Source organism: Saimiri boliviensis, chromosome 14 (assembly GCF_048565385.1).
Source record: "Saimiri boliviensis isolate mSaiBol1 chromosome 14, mSaiBol1.pri, whole genome shotgun sequence".
Classification (NCBI taxonomy): Eukaryota; Metazoa; Chordata; class Mammalia; order Primates; family Cebidae; genus Saimiri; species Saimiri boliviensis.
Genome location: NC_133462.1, coordinates 87,348,716 through 87,370,012, shown reverse-complemented (window position 1 = coordinate 87,370,012; position 21,297 = coordinate 87,348,716). Strand labels below are relative to the sequence as shown.

Sequence of the window (21,297 nt, the reverse complement as noted above, 5' to 3'; positions counted from 1 at the left end):
CAAAGCAAACTTATACTTTTCTAAATGCCCACATGATGTATGCATACAGGTAAATTTACAGACAACTCTCTGGAGGGATATATCCAAAACTGATGAATGTGGTCAGCTCTGGGGAAGAATGAGATTGAGTGCTGGTCAATAGAGAACGTTAGTTCCATCTCTGTTATTTACGGTTTCTAGAATAAAAGTGTATGCATGCATTATCATTTAGATGAAAAATAAATACATTAAAATTGTATTGACAACTCAAAAACCAAGGCCTTGGCTGGATGCAGTCTCTGCCAGGGAATGGTGTTCTTCCTTGCCTGCTGGGAGAAGAACCTAGCCTGGGTCCATCTTCCTTTCTTTTCTTCACTTCTATCCAGCTCTGAGTGCTTTAAGCAAAAACACGTCTCCCTTTCCCCGCTACCACTGAATGTAACAGCAGACTTCCCAAAGCATTTATGGTACTGGTTGGTCTCTTCGTATCCACTTTCCCCTTTCCTCTTTCTGTATAAAGGAAGGATATAAATAAGTGGACTCTTGACCTTGACTATATTAAAACAATGAAACCATGAGGAAGATAAATGGTGCTGTTGCCCCTAAGCATCATGGTCTGACGTGGAATCTTTAACCACAAACATCTGTCTCTGATCAAATCCTTCCTTTCTGCCTAACATCTTCCATGAGTTTGCATAATCCAGAATTAAGTTGAAGCTCTCTTGCCTGGTACTGTGTAACTCTAAGTTCCAACCTATGTCCCATACTTTCATTTATAGACCCCATGGTGCATTCCGAAGCCCAACAGAGATCTGTCCCACTAAAACTTAAAAGATGAGGTTGATCAGAATGCAGAACCACTGTGGTGAATTTCATGTCCTAATCGCATGCACTCTATAACCACACACTATTGAATGATCTCAATTATCTTCAGTGGTGATACAGATCTTGAGGCAGTGAAAGTAGCTTTGAATCACAAGCTATAAGACCTAACCGAGCTTCAGTCCCAGCACGATTTAGGGCAAATTCATTAGCCCTGATATTCTTATTTGCCACAGGGAAAATAATATCTACCTTGTCTATCTGATGGAGTCATTTGGAGAAACAAGTATTTTGAAAATGCCCGAAGGGCCAATCAGATGGAAGAAGATACATATTTTGCATCCCGTGCATTTGAAGACCAGTACGATTCTCCCTTCTTTTTACCTGTCTTCATAGAAAACCTGTCCCCATCCATGCTTCAGTTTTCTAGATGGTGTGATGCTTTGTTTAATATCTTCCTTAATCTATTTTAAATTTTCTTGATTCTTCGCTGAGTATATAAAAGCATATCTATCTGCGTTTTCCAGAAGTATTGGTTTCCTGGGGAAACACTTAAAATTTTTGCATAAGAACTTTCTCTTCTTTATCTATTCTAATGTTTTACACATCCAAGGGTCCATAATATTTTACAGGACTTGCAGTTAGTAGTACAATGAGAATTATGTGCAGGGACCCTGGTCATATCATGGAAAATTCCCCAGGTCTGAAGGGAGAAGACGCCGTCTGCTCTATCACCAAACAGCTTTGTGACCAGATCACAAGTCACTAACCTCCTTGAGCATGGGTCTCATTGCCTATACAATAGGATAAACTTTGTAGGCTTGTGGTAAGGAACAAAAGATCATTTGCATACAAAATATGGCATGGCAATTTTAATGAGTTTTATGAATGCTAAGGTGGGATGGGAGAAGGAATGTGTTTGCCATGTGTTGTTTGACAGTTACAGCCACCAAGATACCTATATATTGTAGAGTTGTCCAAGACTGCATGAAACAGATGGTGTTTGTGGCGTAGGATGGAATCTTTCACTGCAAACATTTGTCTCTGATCAAATCATGCCTTTCTGCCCAAACACCTTCCATGGATTCCTATAATCTAGAATGAAGTTGAAGTTCTGTTGCCTGGTATTATATGACTCAAAGTTACTATGCCAACGCATATCCCATACTTTCATGGATAGATCCCATTCTTTAGTCAAAATAAACGGCTTCCCATTAACTAAATATTCCCTGAAACTTCTTCTGGCACTTCTTATCCACCACTTAGAATGTTATCTCCCATTTTTACACGTCCTGACCTTTCCGGTTCAATCCATACATAATTTCCCTCATGATCTTTCTCTGAGTCTTACATTCTGTCATACTCTCTCTCCTTGTGAAAATTCCATAAAGTGTTTTTGTTTCACTATTTCTGCCTTTTAGTATTGTTTTCTATGCACATGATTTATCTTCTCAACTACAGTGTAAACTTTTGAGGGTAGAACTCTTAGTTGTTTCAGATTAGGAAGGCTGCACTGAAGAAAAACTCAGTGAATGGGTAAGGAATGAATGGATGAGAGAGGCTCTGCTCAGTGGTTATCAATAGGAGAACATCAGGCTCTAACTCTCTTTAGGAGACTGGCGATTTGAGATAAACAAGTAAAGTCGGCCATATGTAAAATTCTGAAGGAGACATGTCTCGAAATGATTATATACTTACGTAGTTAAGCATTTAAGCAGAAAGATATTTTGCTGGAATTCAAGTTCGCCACTATGATGCTGTGCTCACTGCTGTGCCTCACCTTAAGTTACGTAGAGTCCAACTCAAAACGTATACCACATATTGTAATCATGAAGTTTCTGGAATTGATGTCTGTTATCAAAATGTCTGTCAGGGTTTGCAGCTTACAAAGGATAGCAGGGGTGAGAGAAGGAAGATGTGACGACTTGTACCTGATCCCTGCCTCAGAGTCCTTCCCAGCTCAAAGGTAACTGGTAATGTCAGGAACAAAAAGCTCTGGCGACAAAAAGTCGGATGTGATGATTTCTATAGATTCATTCTCCTTTTGTGATCCTAGACCCTTGGATATTCCTTTGGCACACTTGATCTATCAGTCATGAAGGATGTGTCAAATGTTCACTCGATTGGCTCTAAACTCTTCAAAGGCCAAGCGCGGAAATGAAAGAGAAGTAAGACGTGGTCTTCCTGCCTCACACACCATGAGAAACAGCAGATTCCCAGGCCATGGTTTAGTTAGCCTTTCTGTGAGTGACCCATGGAGCGCAAAACCAAAATGTTGCATTTTTTTTTTTCTGCTTACAACCATGTTTATTATGCATTACTGGCAGAAGGAAATGATGCTGTCTCCATACCTGCCTCTCCCCCCACACCCATCTTATATGTGAAGAAACCCTCCTTTTGTTACTAATTCCTGCACACATTGACCGTGGTCTAGGAACCTACAAGGGTCTGCTCTCGGGTGAAAAGGAGGTTCGAGGTTTGTGTAGGGGGATGGTGGAATCAGCTTGGCTTCCACACTTCTAGCAGAGCATACTGTTATTAAAGGACAGAAGGACTCCTATTGCAGCTCCACAACCAAGAAAAATACTGGAATAGAAATAACATAATCACAGGGTTTCTTGTATTTTTATCAATTGAAATATATTTATATTCTGCCTGTTAAAAAAAACACACAGAGAAAATGATTTGATATGGCTCCATTCAGCAAACATGATGCCAGGTTCCGAAGCTTAATTATGTAACAGAATGGAGAAAAACACACGTCCTCTGAAGCTACACCTTCTCAGTCTGAGGATAAGACTTTTTTTTTTTTTTTTTTTTTGAAATAGCTGTGAGAGACTGGACTCAAGCGACTTGCATTTCCTGCTAGTTCTGAAATGTTCCTATTTTTCACTGGTGGACTGCTGGCTGGGGAACTGGTCACTAAGCTTTGTCAATACACCCCTCAGTTGAAACAAGAGGTCACACCAGGTGATTGGCTGGAATCTGCAGCCAGCTGCATCCCCATAAAATGCCATCCATGCCTGTGCACACATAGCATGGATCTTTTCTTTTCTACAAAAATATCTCCATCAAACTCAAAAGACGTGTCAGGGACATGGTGCAATGTTGGTGATTTGAATCCCTGATGCTTATTAGTTTGACATTGAATCCCCCATGCCTACTTCCATTCAATTTGTTAAAACATGAAATGCAGTAATTCAGGTCCATGTTCATTGATCCTTCTGCATCAGCAGGCTTCTACATTTTTAACTCTGTCCTGTGGAAAGGAAACATACACCGAGCAACACATTTCATGTGTTAATACCTCACTCCATGGGAGCGACGCAGATGTTTTCTGTTCTGTGCTATTCAAAATAAATACAAATGTTCTTCCTAATGCACTAAGTGGATTTCATGACTTGAAATTTGAAAGCCATTGTTTAAAACTTTAAAGGCTTTGAGGTCGAACACCAAGCCTTATCAATCTCTGTCTCTTAGAGTACCTTTGCCCATAGAAGAAAGTCAAGAAATGTTAAGTAATTATTTTCTAAGTGGAAAAAAAAATCATCTGTTGAACAGCATTGCCCAAACAATCTTTTTCCTTCCCTGTTTGTGTTGCAGTTGTGCCGAGAACATAGTGGGCACTCATCAGTTGCTTATGGAAGGACTACAGAAATCTTTAAAAGAGTCATGCTAGGCCGGGCGCGGTGGCTCATGCCTGTAATCCCAGCACTTTGAGAGGCTGAGGCAGGCGAATCACAAGGTCAGGAGTTTGAGACCAGCCTGGCCAATATGGTGAAACCCCCTCTCTACCAAGCATACAAAAATTAGCCAGGCATGCTGGTGGGTGCCTGTAGTCCCAGCTACTAAGGAGACTGAGGCAGGAGAATTGCTTGAACCCAGGAGGTGGAGGTTGCGGTGAGCTGCGATCGTGCCACTGCACTCCAGCCTGGGTGACAGAGTGAGTCTCCATCTCAAAAAATAAAAAAAAGAAGATTCATGTTAGTGTCTTCATTGAAGAAAGAAGTAAGAAAAGGGAAAAGAAAACAAGAATGGCAGGGCCAGCTCTGTTCATCTTCAAACAAAACATATAAAAATCATGCTGGCACAGAGGATCTGGAAAGACTGAAGGTCTGCCCCGTCTCTTGTGGGCCAGCGAGACCTCTGTGTGATTTGTAATTCAATCGTTTTGCTAGACAGAACACTGCTATAGGGGGAAACATGTTTAAATCACAATGGCAATTTAAGGTAGAACATGATTTGTCCCTCCAGCCCCGTTACCGGAATCGTCAGTAAACTGATCCTCTAAAATCTCCAAGTAATGAAAATGAACCGATCAGCCTTGAACCAAAAGCTCACTCATATTCCATTTGCTTTTCCTGTACCACTGAGTTTAGACATACAACCGAGTGTATGTGTTAAACTTAAGCCTCGATATAGACATGTAAAGAATATTTCCCTAAGAAAATATATTCAAGTTGTACCCAGTGAATATCCTTGAGAACCTAGTTACATTGAGTGTGGTACTAGATTGTGGGGCAGAAAACAGTGAAATCTGAACAGTGCTCAGCCTAGTTAATGGAGGAAGCCACATGCACAGTAAGCTTCTGTGTATTGTATTTCACGTGTTGCGCTGTCGGTCTGAGCAAGAAGCCATGAATACTCAAGACAGCTACGCTTTCTGCCTTCAGGGGAGGTGACGATTGGACAGGTCTTTGAAGACTGAGTGGGATTCACCTAAAGTAGAGGATAAAGAGCATTTGGATAAGTGGGGACTGTATCAACTCAGCTGTCAGGAGCAGGTAAGTGTAGAATGCTTTGGTGATTGCTTAGTGGGTGGGTATTTCTATTGCCTAAAAGTCTACGGTGCAGGGAGAGAGGGAATAAGTTGTCAACTTAATTGACATTAAGTTGAGAAAAAACATGAGTATTATGGTATGGAGTTGCATATTTATTGAACATTTAAACATGTACTACTTTGTTTTTTCTCTCTTTGAGTGTGTGCAAATTGCCCTCCCCGGTGTGTGTGTGTGTGTGTGTGTGTGTGTGTGTGTGTGTGTGTGTGTGATGTGGAATTACACAACCAGAAGGGGACTGAGGTTATTTGTCACCAATCCACTGATTTTATACATGCAGAAGCAGAAGCGTAAGTCATTTAGTTAAAAGGGTCTTTTCCCAGGGATTGGAGAGCACTCAGCTATGTATCTATTTGCATACAGATAGAAAGTCATGTTCCTGCTGCTGTTGTATAGACTGGCTCTTAGTCAAGAAGAAAATCAGCTCACTGTTGATTTAAATTGAGCAGGAAGGAAGTGCAGGAGCAGTTGGGTGCACCCGATAATCTCACCATTCAGGATAGAAGGACGTAAAGGAGTGTGTTATAAAGGTAGCTTTGATTTGGACACTTCCCAAGGGAGCTGAGCTTCAAAAGTACCAGAAGGACTTGGTAATGAGGCAATTTTATGCCCAAGTAATCCCAAGCCAGAGCCTTCAGACGACCCCAGGGCATCTGCCACACTCAGTTATCAACGGAAGCTTGTCCCCTCCTTGGGGGAAGCAGTCATAAAAAAGTTCTCCTCAGCTAGCGTGCGGGAATTCCTCTGCTGGTCACAATGAGGTTTTGGTTCTTCTGTACTTTCTTAATCAACTTACTTTTGCTTTGCACTGTGGACTCGCCCCGAATTTCTCCTTACATGAGATCCAAGACCTCTCTCTTGAGGCCTGGATCAGGACCCCTTTCGGCTAACACTCTCTTTATTGCTAAGGAAGGCTAGGAGGACTTCTTAGCGTGTTCAAGTAAGGAATGACTACAGTGGAGGCTGCTTCCATTTCTAAGAAAGAAGACAAGCACTAGGAATTTTGCTAAGAAAAAGTCATTCAAAATGGAACAATTTGCCATGGAAATAGAGAAGTGCTCAATGCCAGCACCAGGCTCCAATTTGCTTTCTGCATATTGTGGCAGCTTTTTTTTTTTCTCAGTTTGCCAAAATTATAAAGGAAGAACAAAAATATGACAAGAGGTAACTGGCTGGCTACGAACCCATGAAAAAGCATGACTTCCTCCAGAAGTCAGGGGGCTGGCTGAACAGTGGAGGAACCATGCAGAAAAATGCAGCTGTTTCCTTTCCAGCAATTTTACCACAAAACATTCAGTGACAGCTTCTGTCCCAGACCACAGGCAGGTAGAGTTAATTATTTTCTTCATTTCCATAAAGGTCATAAACCAAAAACCAAGCATGACTACTGAGGCAGAAGTGTGATGGACTTTCAGTAAATACACAGAGAAAACACATCACATAAAGCATGCAAATGCCTGTTCGCCTTTTGGGAAGGATGCTTCTAGGAGGAAAATAGTAATTTCTAAATGCTTAAAAGCCTTACTGCCTAATTCCCGATTAAACACAAACATATTGGCTTTCATCTATATAACACCTGATTTCATGGCTAGGACAATTAGCCAATGGTGCTCCAGGATGCTGTTGGCCAAAGATCCTTCCCGTTCATGTGACACTTAGATGTCTGGGTCAGGCACCCCCAGGCCTCCCATTTGCAATTGAACTTCTGATTTAATTTCCAGAGGATAGATATTTGCCAGGCTACCCTTGAAATGATAAACTATCTCTTTTCTTAAGACTCTTAACAGTGCCATCAGTCTGTTTGATATTCTTTCTATAACCACAGACAAAATTAGAGGATGTGTTCTCATGTTTCTACTTATGTCTCTTAAAATGGCCAGAACACTTAGCATGATAGGGTCTGAAATAGAAAGGTATTAAACAAGTCAAGGAAAACTGGTTCCTTCCAGTATTCTGATGCTGTGTTCCCTGAATCAATCAAGAGGACACTGGCAGGGCCCTTGGTAGAGAGGGCTTTGAGGAAGGCTCACCGGCTGGCCGCTCTCCTGTTCTGTCCAGGCTGGAGGGGGAGGCCACCAGGAGCGTCCTCTGATGTTCCTACATCAAAGGATTATAGATTGAATGAAGACCTCAGAAACCATCTCGTTCAATATCTTCCATTTAGAGAAAACGGAGGGGGAAAATGACGGAGTCGGCACCTCCTGACTGGTGAGGGTGCATTCGGGTTGGCCCTGTGTCCTTATGCCCTGGCAATGCAGCTTTTACCGCTCAGTGACATGTGACAAATCAGTCAATAATAACGAAATGTTATATGGCACTGCCCGTTCTTAAATGTACTTTTAAAATATAAAGCCACATTAAAAAAAAATCGCAAACAAAGCCAGTTTTGAAAATCTATGGAATGGATAGGGGAAGTTTCCACCTCCTCGGCCCATTGGTATTTAACGTTCTGAAGCTAGGACTGAGTAATCACCAGTCAAAACTATGGTTGTTTCAGGGGGGCGAGAGGCTGGTCCTGCAGAGACTGGGCATAGGAGCCCAGCAGTGGCCACAGCTCAGGAACATCATCCCTCCTCTTTGCTCACGGGGACAATTTCACCATTAATGGCCTTGTTTCTTGTAAGCAACTCTTATGCATGCATGTTCCACGGACATTTCATTTCTGAATTCTGAAGGTATCATGTTAAATTTCACATACACTGCTTTAAGTCCCACATATTTTGACTGAGGATGGAGAGGTAAAGAATGTAGTATTACGCCGGGCGCGGTGGCCCACGCCTGTAATCCTAGCACTTTGGGAGGCCGAGGCAGGCAGATTGCCTGAGCTCGGGAGTTTGAGACCAGCCTGGGCAACACGGTGAAACCCCATCTTTACTAAAATACAAAAAATTAGCTGCGTATGGCGGTGTGTGCCTGTAGTCCCAGCTACTCAGGAGGCTGAGGCAGGAGAATTGCAAGAACCCGGGAGGCGGAGGTTGTAGTGAGCTGAGATCATGCCACTGCACTCCAGCCTGGGCAACAGAGCGAGACTTCGTCTCAAAAAAAAAGTAATATTAATATATCTGCTAGCACTTTGCATGTCTTACCTTCTTTAATCCTAACAGCAACTTCAAGAAGAACATGTTTTTATCTTTATTTGACAGATGTACAAATATAAGCTCAGAAAAAATTTCCACAAATACTTAGGACCACTAAGTGAGCAGGGCAGGATTAACCAAGAATCTTTCTGATGTGAAAATCCATGGTGTTTTAAAAACGCACATTTCACAAACAGTCCATCTTAAATGACAGTTCCAGGGCCCAGGAATCATTCTGCCATTAAAAAGAATTCCTTGAAATAATTGCAGAGATTTCAAATACCAAGTATTTTTCAAATTCTTTAAAAGTAGAGGTAGGTACAGTATTAGAGATAAAAATAACAATTATCAGGAAGTCTTATTTGGTGTTTCTATGTGTCAGGCAGTGTTCTAAGTGCTTACTGGACATTAACTCATTTGATTATCCTAGCAATTCTGAGGCTCTGAGGGAAGTACTACTGTTCCTCCCATTTTAGAGATAGAGAAACTGAGCACAGAGAGGGTGAGTAATTGTTCCAAGGTCACGCAGTGAGTGGCAGAGCTGGGATTCACATCAAGACGGTCTGCCTCTGAGACCCTGCGTTAGCCAGTCTGCTGTGCTGTCTGTCCTAGCTCTTCCCAACCTGAAGACCACATGAGTCAAACAATTTTTAGTAAGGTTGTTATAAAATGAAACACTGAAGATTGATATATTAAAATTTATCTGAAAATACATGCTTTTTGATATGGAAAGTAAAATACAGTAACAAACAGCATATGTTTTATAACTCTAACGTTGCTGGAATAATCCTTGATCTCAATGAAAACCAAGCTAATGAACCTAAAAATTTAAAATTCATTTTCTTTTTTTAAAAAAAAATTCAGTCCTTGTAGCCAATTGAACTAATTCCTTCCCAGGCCCAGTGGGCTACACCAGCTGGGAAAGCCTTTGACCAAATTGACATCAGTACTGTAGCTTTCGGTAGGAGAGTCACGGACTTGCAAAACTAGCAGGTTTTTGTTACTTTATAATTGAGGAAACTGCAGCTCAGAAGGGCCAACATTCCCATGGTTGGAATCAGACTTAGAACTGTCAGTTCTACTCATACCTACAGGTAACCCATCCACTTCACCACAGAGATTCATCAACTTCACTCTGCTTTCATCACAGAGATGGAATGAAACTTAAACAAAGCAAAAGCAATAACAGCAACAAAAGTAGCATCAAGGACATTTCAAGAAAGCAAGCATCTGCACATCTGCTGCAGATCACACACAGCCGCACATCTAGCCCCTGGTACATCCCATCCATCAGCAGGTCTCTTTGGCTCTACTTTAAATTTGCCCAGAATTTTAGTTCAAGACATGACCATTTCCTGAAAGTCTCTTAAGTGATCTCCTTTGTTCCTCCTCCCATCTGCTCTCCACACAGCAGGCAGAGCGACACTTCCAAAACATCACTCAGATCACATCACTCCTTGGCACAGGATCCTCTGATAGCTTCCATTTTTCTCAGAGCAAAATCTGCATTGATATCCTGGCTCCCAGCTGCCTTCCCAATCACCTCTCACATTCCTCCGCCCTTGCCCAGTGCTCTCTGTCCACACTGCATCTATGCTGCTCCTGGAATACTTCAAACATGCTCCCACCTCAGGCTTTTGCGCCTCCTCGTTTGTCTTCATTGACCTGGTCCCTTCCCAGAGAGCACCCTGACTTCAATCGGTTCTTTGCTGAAATATTATGATATGAGACTGTCCCTCCCTGAATACGCTATATAAGCCATCTTATTCATGCTCTAACCTTTGTCACCATTTTTCTTCATGGCAGTTCCTGTTCCATGACATTGTGTGTGTGTATAAGTGTGTGTACATATACACCCGTGTGTATCTGTGTGTTTGTACATATATAAAGGTGTATATCTATCTATATGTGTATATATCTATGTGTATGTATACCCGCGTGTATATTTATGTGTGTGTATCTATGTGTGTATTTATGAATGTATCTATGTGTGTGTACATATATAAAGGTGGATATCTATCTATATGTGTATATATCTATGTGTATGTATACTCACATGTATATTTATGTGTGTGTATCTATGGGTGTATTTATGAATGTTTCTATGTATGTGTATATATATACAGGTGTATATATATCCATGTGTGTATGTATACCCATGTGTATATTTATGTGTGTGTGTCTATGGGTGTATTTACAAATGTGTGTATCTATATGTAAGTATATCTATGTGTGCATATATATGTGTATATAACTATGTGTGTCTATGTATGTGTCTATATGTGTGAATATCCATGTGTGTATGTGTATCTCTGTGTGTCACCATGTGTGTATTTATGTATGTGTGTATTTGTGTGTGTGTATTCATTTTTCCTAACAGAAATATAATCTCAAAGGGAGCAGGAGCTGTGTTTACTTCACCATTGCATCCCTTGTGTCTAGAACACAGTAGGTGTTAAATATGTGTTGAATGAAGGATAAGTAATTTATGATCAGAGCAGAAATCTGAAACACAAAGTTAAATTATCTCCTGTGTTAGAAAAAAGAATGTAAATAATTACCTGCTGCACTTTAGAATGATGGTTTCATTTAAAATACATTAAAGTTATTCTAGTGTTTAATACTTAGATACTGTAAACAGTTTTGCAGTTCAATATGACTTACTGCCTTGAACAAATTCATCAACAGGTAAGGTTTTATTGTTGGGTGGCAACTATGTTGAATTTCTTTTCGTGGGTTAGATTTGTATTTATATGATTTTTAAATTCTTTGTGCATAGTAAAATATATGATGTTCATGAGGCTTATACGATCACGTAGCAAAAGTAATACGAGTAATAGGTAATAGTTAGTGAAACATGCTGTTTCAAGGCACTAGTCTAGACCTTTCACCCACCCTATGTTATTTAATTTTCAAGAAGCCTGTGAGGTAGGTAGGGACTATCATTACCTTCAACATATAAATGAGGAAACGGAGACACACAGAGTTAAAATATCCTAATTGAGGTCACACAACTCATCAACCGTGGCCAGAATACAAAAAGGCAGTTCGTCCTTCTTCTATTCAGCCATCCATTTTTTAAATTTAAAAAACACCTATTGTGTACTTACAATCTACCAGGAACTGAGTTATGTAACAAGGATGCGAAACAGGGATGCAATCTCTACGGTCATGATGATCCCGGCATAGGAGAGAGGGGTGGACCAGCTGTCAGGCTGCCCAAGAGACCAGCTCCACCTGGGGAGATAAAAACCAGGCAGGGAGTCAGTTCCTTCTCCCACTTTGGAGTCCTGTTTCAATGGTGGAGTCATGACACATCATAGAATGATCCAAATTCTCTGTTTTCCCTCCCTAGAGTCTTCAACTGAAGTCATAAAAGAAAGGGACTATTTCAGTCCTAAGTTACCTAAGTGTTAATGTTTGGTTCTGTGGGTGGCCTTGAATTTGTAACTCTGCAGCGTGCCACTCTTGCTTCACTTCATCCAGGTTTTTCTTGACATCTGAAGAGGCAGTATCTCTAGGGAGTGTATTTTTGTATTTCTCCATATGTTGCTTTTTGTCTCCTCACATATATTGCCAATAAGACTTGTGAGTTCCACCAAGGCCAGCTCTGCAACTTATGTTTAGTGTTGGCCTGGAAAGAAATATTATTTATTTTCATTGGTTCATGTCTTTTCCTCTATTGTAGAAATGATATTTTCTTGCATTTTTGCTCAACAGACTGAGGCATTTTCTTCCATCTGATTTTATCCATACTTCGTGCATTGCTCATAGGTTTTTCTCGTTCAGGATCATATTTGCTTCTACCTTTTATCAAAAATCTATTTAACAAAGTGCTCTCCCTCCATGTTAATCCTATAGCTTTTCTTTTGGTTGCTTTTCCTGATACTTTTCATTTTTCCATTCCTGTAGATTAAGGTCATTTTCTGCGTATTTGGCTCCTTGCGTCAGTCCTCTCCTTCACATCTGGCTACACTGACCTTGGTTTCATCCAGATCGTGACTACCACATGCTACTGAAACCAGAAGTGCGCCAATGCTGGAGAATTTCTCTTTTTTCTTTCTCTTTCTCTCAGGTAGTCACTTTACACTCATATTCAAGTATGCCTATCGAGCATATTTACACTCATCTAATGTTTTCTATGTTTAGAGAATAAATGGCAACAAGGACCATAAGACAGCAAAATGTGGCATCTCTTCAATTACTTACAATCAAATGGGGAAGAGGAGGATGAGCGTACGTGATTTTAAAAAACATTCAAAAAATTGTAGTAAAATACATGTAACATAACGTTCACCATGTTAGCAATTAAGTGTCAAATTCAGTGGCATTAACTATATTCACGGTGATATACATCCTTCTCTAGAATATTTTTCGTCTTGCAAAATTTAAACTCTACCCATTAAACAATAACTCCTCCTTTTCCCTCTCCCCAGTGCCCAGCAACCAGCATTCTATTTTTGGACTCCACAAATTCTACTGGTCTATGTTCCTCGTGAAACTGGTATCATACAGTGTTTGTCGTTTTGTGACTGGCTTATTCACTTAGCATAATGTCCTCAAGGTTCGTCTACGTTGTTGCATGTATCAGAATTTCCTTCCGGGAGAGGTGCAGTATTTCACACCTGTAATCCCTGCACTTTGAAAGGTTGAAGCAAGAAGATCACTTTAGCCCGGGAGTTCAAGGCTGCAGTGAGCTATGATTGCACTACTGCACTCCATCCTGGGAAAAAAAAGCAAGACTCTGTTTCAAAAAATTTTTTTTTCTCCTTTTAAAGACTGAATGATATTCCATTGCATGTGTATATTAAATTTTACATTTTTTTAATCCATTAACGGACACTTTTGCTTCTGTCTTTTGGCTATTGTGAATAATACTGCTATGAACATGGGCATACCAATATCTGTTCAGATCATGAGTACTTCTAAAGTTCAAAGTCACAGAAAGACAATAACATACATACACCATGAGAACTTCCAGCCATACAGAAGTGCTAAGTGTATTGTGAGAATCGCTGAAGTCACGTGAGAACGTCATAGAGGATGGAATTGTTGAGCAGCACTTTCAGGGTACCATGAGATAAGATTTGAAGGCAAGGAGAGAGGGAGGGCACTTCGCATATGTGTATTGTGCATATAATAATCATAAAAGTTGAGAAATAAATGATGTAGACAGTGGAGCAGGGATGGGATGTTCTCTAAGCTAGGTTAGATAGTACTGGCCTGAAGAGATGAGAAGAATGCTAGTGAACAGATATAAAGTATTAATAACCAGGATTTTAAAAAAATTATTATTTTTTGAGATGGTATCTCACTCTTGTTGCCCAGGCTGGAGTGCAGTGCCATGATCTTGGCTCACTGCAACCTCCGCCCCCTGGGTTCAAGCAATTTTCCTGCCTCAGCCTCCTGAGTAGCTTGGATTATAGGCACCAGCCACCATGCTAATTTTTGTCTTTTTAGTAGAGACGGGGTTTCTCCATGTTGGTCAGGCTGGTCTTGAACTCCTGACCTCAGGTGATCCACCAGCCTTGGCCTCCCAAAGTGCTGAGATTAAAGGTGTGAGCCTCTGTGCCTGGCCGATGACCATGGTTTTAAAATTTTCACAGAGCAATCACTACAATGGAGCTGTTGTGAATTTCTCAGAAATAAGGAGGCATCCACTGGACCGTATGTCCCATAAGGGCAGGCCTGAAGAAGTTTGCTTTGCCCACGACTAACCCAGGGCTGATCACAGCTCTTGTACTGGCAGGTGCTCAGTAAATATATGTTAAACACACGAATGAATGCACAAACTGCCAAGGAGGATTGCCACTGTAAAGACGGGCTAAAGTTGAGAAAGCTGGAGTTGCAGGTTTTATTGGAAGGAATCAGCCCTCATTGGAATAGCTGAAAGAAATAACAAAGGTATTGGATCTGAAATACTTTGAGGAGAAAGAATCTTTTAGACAAAGCCACTAGAATTCCTTGGCTAGAATTTTGTTTATACCTGTTGTCAATACCTGTGTTAGTCTGTCCTATGTTACTCTTTTTATAACTGATGAGTATTTTCATAGATGTTAATTGTTTTCCCCTCTACTCTAGATATGTTCTTAATAGCTAATTCTGTTTTACAAGGCTCACTTTCGGTCAGTATTTTCTTGTTAAGATAATCGTAATTCTAAGGATACAGAAACACAAACACGATCCTAATTAACAGATACGCAAATTGTTTTAGACTGCTTTTCCCTCTTACAGGGAAAAAAAAATCAGTATATTCATTAATTATCTTTTGCTTATCTGTAGTAAGAGGTGTTTTTTTTTTTTAAATCATTTTCACCTAACTTTGTGATTATATGCCAGCAAGAAATGAACTTCTACTGGCATTGTACAAGTATCAAACATTGGGACTGGATAGTCTTATATACGAAGCAAGGGAAGAAGACTCCACTTGCACATTGAAACACCTCGATTGAAGGCACTGGGTCCACCTTGTGCAATCTGAGTCCTAAATGGAGGAGGCTCCATGGGATCCATCTGTGAATTGCTCTGTGAAAACTTTAAAATTATGCTCATTGGCTGGGCATGGTCGCTCACACCTGTAAGCTCAGCACTTTGGGAGGCTGAGGCTGGCGGATCACCTGAGGTCAGGAGTTTGAGACCAGCCTGACCAACATGGAGAAAGGACGAAGCAGGGGTGGATCCCATAGCAGGGATGAAGGCATTATGGTTCCCATTTCTGACTGCTGTTCTCTGCAATGGCTTACACCATGACATCTTTGGTGAGGAAACTGCAAAGCTTCTCTATGCTAGATTCAAGATTCAAAACAAGTGGCTGTATTTTAGAGTGGAGAACAAAGATGTGTGATGTGATGGCACAAGGAGCTGGAGTGAAATGCAGCCTCGCTGATGGGATGGGGGCACCACCGGCAGCCTGGCATTCTGTGCCTGGGAGCAGATGTCACGCACATGCTCCCAAGTCCCAGCCATGGGCACACGGGGGACCCTGCAGGCACCTTTCCACAGTTATTATTTGAGAGCTGTTTTCTTTAGGTGTTTGTGAAAGGTCAGTGTCTGATCTAATTCCGCCCGCAGTTATACAGTTACAGTTTCCTTGACTGCATTTGTCACTCTTTCAGCATCATCTGACATTCTATCTGCTTGCCAGTTTTCTTGCTAATTCTTTTTGGAAAACTATTTTTGTCCCCAAATTTGTCATTTTACTTAAAAAAGACATCACAAAAGGGTCTTCTGTGTTATTGAGTTGTCTGGTTTTTTGGCCATTCCTATTGGAAAAATCTCACATAAACCACTTCCCTGATGAGAAAAATCATTTCTTTAATCCTTATCCTATGTTTTTAACTATTTCTGAACAATTATGAAACAATGAAAGATGACTTTCAACGAATGAAAACAATGAAAGATGACTTCAGCAAATTAATAAGTGATTACATTAAAATATTTTAGAGAATCGGCAATAATATATCCTTCTGACAACACGATAATACATCCTTCTGATGATATTGACTTGAGGCCGAGAGGGCAGAGAGCAGGGATGAAGGCATTACGGTCCCAATGCTGAATGAACAAAATGCACAGGAAACCAGCAGACCCCGGGCTGGGGTTCACAAGTGGCCTCCCCAGACCAACTTTGGGGGAATTGATCAGAATTGGCTTGTCAACTGTCTTAGCCACATTAGCTACCATTCTGTTCAAGGCACCAGGTCTGACTAGATGGTACCTGGAGGTCTCCTCTCTATGATTCTATGAGGCTCTTGGTTTTCATATTCCCAGTTGAATGTGATTATGCCATTGACTCTGAGCCTACTTTCCTGAGGGATATTACCTTTTCTGCCTCTCTGGGCTTTCTTCCTCATTAGATAGTGTAGGAAATAGTGCTTTGAAATTGATTAAATGCTGCACAAATGTTAGAGCTTATTAGGTTATGTACGGGGATAAATCTCTCATTTTGGCATACATCTGTGGCAAACTTTCTACCATTGGTTTATAAACTTTCAGCCTTGAACTGTTGAGTACCTGGCGAAAAATTATTTCTGATATTCATGTCTTTCTTTCTTTGAAGACCAAGGTTCTAGTCTATTTCTTTGCCACTTTGTAACTGTGGGGAAACTGCAACTGCTGGATTTGGGTCTTCACTTATACCTTTTATGTTTCCTCGCTTGAACCTGGGAGGCGGGGGTTGCCGTGAGCCGAGACCGCACCATGGCATTCCAGCCTGGGTAACAGAGGGAGACTCTATCTCAGAATAAATAAATAATAGAAAAAGAAAAAAAGACAGAAATGCACAGTTTTTTTCTGGAATGTAGAACAGTAAGGGCACAACTTTTGGCTACTCATTTTGTTGTCTTGAAGGCCAACGTGGCATCTTCCTGTTGCTGGGGCTCACAAACCAATACCCCAGAAGACGGCACTTTGTAGATACTGTACTGAAAAAGCCCCCAACTCTCTCTAATCACCCTTCTCCTCCTAGCAACATCTCTCCCAAAGCACAGGATGAGATTGTTCCTGAACTTCCCGTATCTGCCTAAAATCTGGACCTACCTTAGAAGAAAACGATAACCTCTGGTCCTTTTCCCGAGTTTCCATTAACTGAACACATCACGGGAAGGAAGAGGAAGAAAGTACCAAAGTCTGTCAACATATCTGGATAGACTTTTTCTCACAATTCACCATCTGCTCTGTGGTCCCAACCGACTTTGCCCCAGACCGCCGGTATAGTCTTCAAGCCCATTAAATTCTCCTAAAAATCATTTCTATCCGCCTAGCATCACCCACACTTCCTACCTCCCCTTCCCTGAGGAGTAGCATATATAAGCATCTGTGCCCCCCACTGGGATACTGGGTAATTGTTCTGTGATTCTCCCTGTGTGAACAGTAGGAATAAATGTATATGGACTTTTCTCCTATCAATGTGCCTTATTGTGAGCTGACTTTTCAGCAACCCTTCTGAGGGTAAAGGGGAAGTCGTTTACAGTTGTTCTGGGCGTGACGGTTCTGAATCGGGTTGTATGAATTACCGTGAAGCCCTCACCAATGTGATAAACGTAGGGTATGATCTCGCCCACCTCCTCACTGCCCAGTGAACATGGTTTCGGCCAGGAGTCGTCTCCAGGCATCGGTTGGACAGGCTGTGTCTGGAAATCACGGTTAGCGAATGAAGCCGTCAGCAGCGCTAGGCTCTGGGAGCGAAGTTACGGAATTCCACAACAATCACATCGCCTCTCCTTCCATGCAAACCAGAAGATGACTGGCAGGAAGAAAAGCTCCTAGACACGTCTCATCTGCTCTGTGCTTCAAGCCTCGCTACAAATAACACATTCACAAAAGGATCTCACTTTGATTTAGCAGGTCTGCGTATGTCTAAGCTCATGGTGATTGTGCCTTATGATATTTTTACCATACGAGTTTCTTCAATGAGCATTTTGACACAGAAAATACTTCCCGCAGCCATCTCATGTTACTACCTGAGCTTTCCAGTAATCTTTCCTATAGGCTTTTATACATTTATTGAACTTTTGGGTCAAATTTCCCTGATTGCTTAAATATGCATGCAGCTCAACAAACTATTTTGCTCAACACAGACAGGCAGTAATAGAAAACTGAGGTCAGATACAGGCTGAGCCAGAAGTGACTGTGGACTCATACTTTTCTTCCTCTGAAGAAGCGACAAGACTCAACATGATACCTGATCAGAAGGAATATTAGAAACATCAGAACGTGTAAAGTGTTGACCCAACCCCTTCAGGTGCATGAATGAATTTCCATCTGCCTGACCGGAAATCTCCTGCAGGAGGGCCTAAGAGACCCATCTGTGACTGGGGTGGTCTATGCCACTAGCCTCACTTACTTAGGGTGACACTGACTGGGGGGAGAGCAGGTTAGGGTTACAAGGAAGGCGAGGAAGAGCTTTTAAGGAGCACGAATCTATCTGCTGGGCCAGGAACTCCAGTTAGACAGTCGCCTGGCTGAGTGGCAGCACATTGAGAGGATAACTGGCTCATATTGAACAAAGTTTATGGGAGGCCATTGTTTTAGACTGAGCTCCTGTGTGAGCCCCCCGCAGACCGGGCCAAACCAGAGTGGAGTCACTTGTGCTCACCATGACATCATCAAACTGAACTTGGACATGGGTCACTTTTCCAAACAACAGGAGTTTCACAGCAACCAATTGGAACGGACCTAGCTTACCTGAGAATGCATCATAAGAAAGTCCACTCAGCTTTAACCCTGTTAGGAGAGTTGCTCTGAAACCACCACTCTGCTTGGTGTTCCCTGTTTCTGCTTTCTTCAGCCTTTACTGCTCATAAAGCCAACTCCCTCTGCTCAGCTCAGCAGAACATCCCTTCTATTTCATAGGATGATGTGTTGCCTAATTCTACAATTGCAAATAAAAGCCAATTAGATCTTAAAACTAAACTTGTCATAATTTTGTCTTTGGTCGCAGGGAAGCAGGCGTCAATAGCACAGGCCATGCTCTCTGAAGTACAAAGAACTCCAGTCCCGAGAGGCTGGCCCTGTGTGGGAGCAGAGCTACGATGCTCTCAGTCCATGGGCTGCATGGCAAGCAGGACTCCGAAAGATGAGGCAGATGCATCCGTGTCCTTTAAAGGCTGGACACCAAGGAGCTTCCAGAGAGTGGGAGATACTCAGGAAAGGTGAGGGCAAATGTCGCTTACTGCACCGAGTGGAGGAACTAGGTGAGACTGATATTAAGGATGAATTGTGTTTTTTAAAATTCGTAGTTTGAAGACCTAACCCACCATGTAACCATATTTGGAGACAGGAGCTTTAGGGAGGTAATTAAGGTTAAATGAAGTCCCAAGGGTGGGGTCCTTCCTAATCCAGTAGGATGGGTGTCTTTGTAAAAGAAGGAAGATAAATCGGAGTTCTCTTTTTGTGGATACAGAGAGGAAAACCCATGTGAAGACGCAGTGATAAGGTGGCTGTCTACAATCCAGGAAGAGAGCCCTCTCCAGAAATCAACTCCGCCTGCACCTTGATGGTGGATTTCCAGCTTTCAGAACTGTGAGGTAGAAATATCCGTTGTTTAAGCCACCCAGGCTGTGGTATTTTGTTGTGACAGCCCAAACAGATTAAGAAAATGTGCCAAATACCATACATGCTCTTAGTTCATCTAATTCTCAAAGCCTGTAAGGCAGGCGTCCCCAAAAAACGGCGCGCGGGCTGCATGCAGCCCCCTGAGGCCATTTATCCGGCCCCCAGCTGCACTTCAGGAAGGGGCACCTCTTCCATTGGTGGTCAGTGAGAGGAGCACAGTATGTGGCGGCCCTCCAACAGTCTGAGGGACAGTGAACTGGTCCCCTGTGTAAAACGTTTGGGGACGCCTGCTGTAAGGTAGGCTTTGTTATCGCCATTTCATAGATGCAGAAACAGGCGCAGGAAAAGAAAGTCGTTTCTCTAAAGTTGTGCGGTTGTAAGTGGCTCCTGAGATTTGAACAGGGGGTCGGCTGAGAGAGTGAGAGGTGGGTGGACAGTAACATTGTAGCCCCTTCATGGGACGGAATCACAGTTTCCTGAGTGTGCAAAGGATTTCTTTCTAAAAGTCTGAGCTTGGAGATCTGTGCAAGTTTGTGTGTGTAGAGGGGACATTGTAAGTTTCTGAGGGAGGAGATGGGAGTCTTACATGTGTGTCCTTGTGCATTCTGGGTGGAGAAACTAGGTGAGAAGAGGTGGGCGGGGGTGCAGGCGAAAGGCAGAGGAAGCCACAGACAGTGCCTCCAGCAGCCCATGGCAAGCTTCCTCATGCCTTTGAGATATGGTAGGAGGTCCCAGAGATTCAGAGGAGCCTGGCCCATGGTGACCTCAGTGGTACCAGATTCTCTCTTAAAGATTTGGGCAGTTCTGGGGGTGACACAATTAGGGAATATGACTCACATCAAACTGACCATGAAATACCAGTTGAGAAAGGAAAAGTAAGGAGAGAAAGAAAGTTTTGTGAATGATTTAAGGTTACGCAGATGGAATGAAGAGCTAGCCTGGATTTAAACCGATCTTCATGGTTTCACAGGGAGCTTCAAAATTACTCTCTGAGTATCCAGAGCTCCAGGACAGCCTCAGAGCCTTTAGGGTCTGGTATTGCTTTCCCCACAGGGCAATGGTAAAGAGGTGGACACTTCTGTCTCTATGGAGAGAAGACAGGCATAGTAAACCCTTAGGAAGCACTGTCTGTGCAAATATTGTGCAAAGCTTTTGGCATCCATCAGCTCACAGTGCCTCACATGGGCTAAGATCATCCCTAGTTTATTGATAAAGACCGAGGCAGAGAGAGGCTGGATAGAATTTCTGCAGTCACACAGGCAGAAAAAGGCTTGGTAGGCTTTGGGCCAGGCAGTCTACTAGATTATGCTGCCCAGTGGCTTCCTGGAGAAATCCACCTGCTTAGTACTTCCTGGACCAGGAAAAGGACAAGCAGGCCTAGGAAGCAACATTCTGAGCTTGTTACCTGGAGGTTTGGGATTGATTTGTTCCCTCTTCTACCTGTGCCTTGCTTTAAACAGTTTGTCTTGCTTTAAACGGTGCCATGCAATATAGATCTTACATTCAGACGCTCTGTACGGATTAGT

The 21,297-nt window shown here is 42.1% G+C and overlaps 1 protein-coding gene across 6 annotated transcripts in view; it reads right to left on the bottom strand.

The window, feature by feature from the left end:
* The window catches only part of CHRM3 (cholinergic receptor muscarinic 3), a 498,515-nt gene that overhangs the window by 68,322 nt on the left and 408,896 nt on the right, over window positions 1-21,297 (bottom strand). For 4 of the 6 annotated variants that reach the window (XM_074385379.1, XM_074385381.1, XM_039464330.2 and 1 more), the window contains one exon: window positions 11,827-11,953. The exons of the other annotated variants lie outside the window; for them this stretch is intronic. The gene's annotated coding sequence lies outside the window, so the exon portion shown is untranslated. The remainder of the gene's footprint in view (window positions 1-11,826; window positions 11,954-21,297) is intronic. 6 annotated transcript variants of the gene reach the window in all.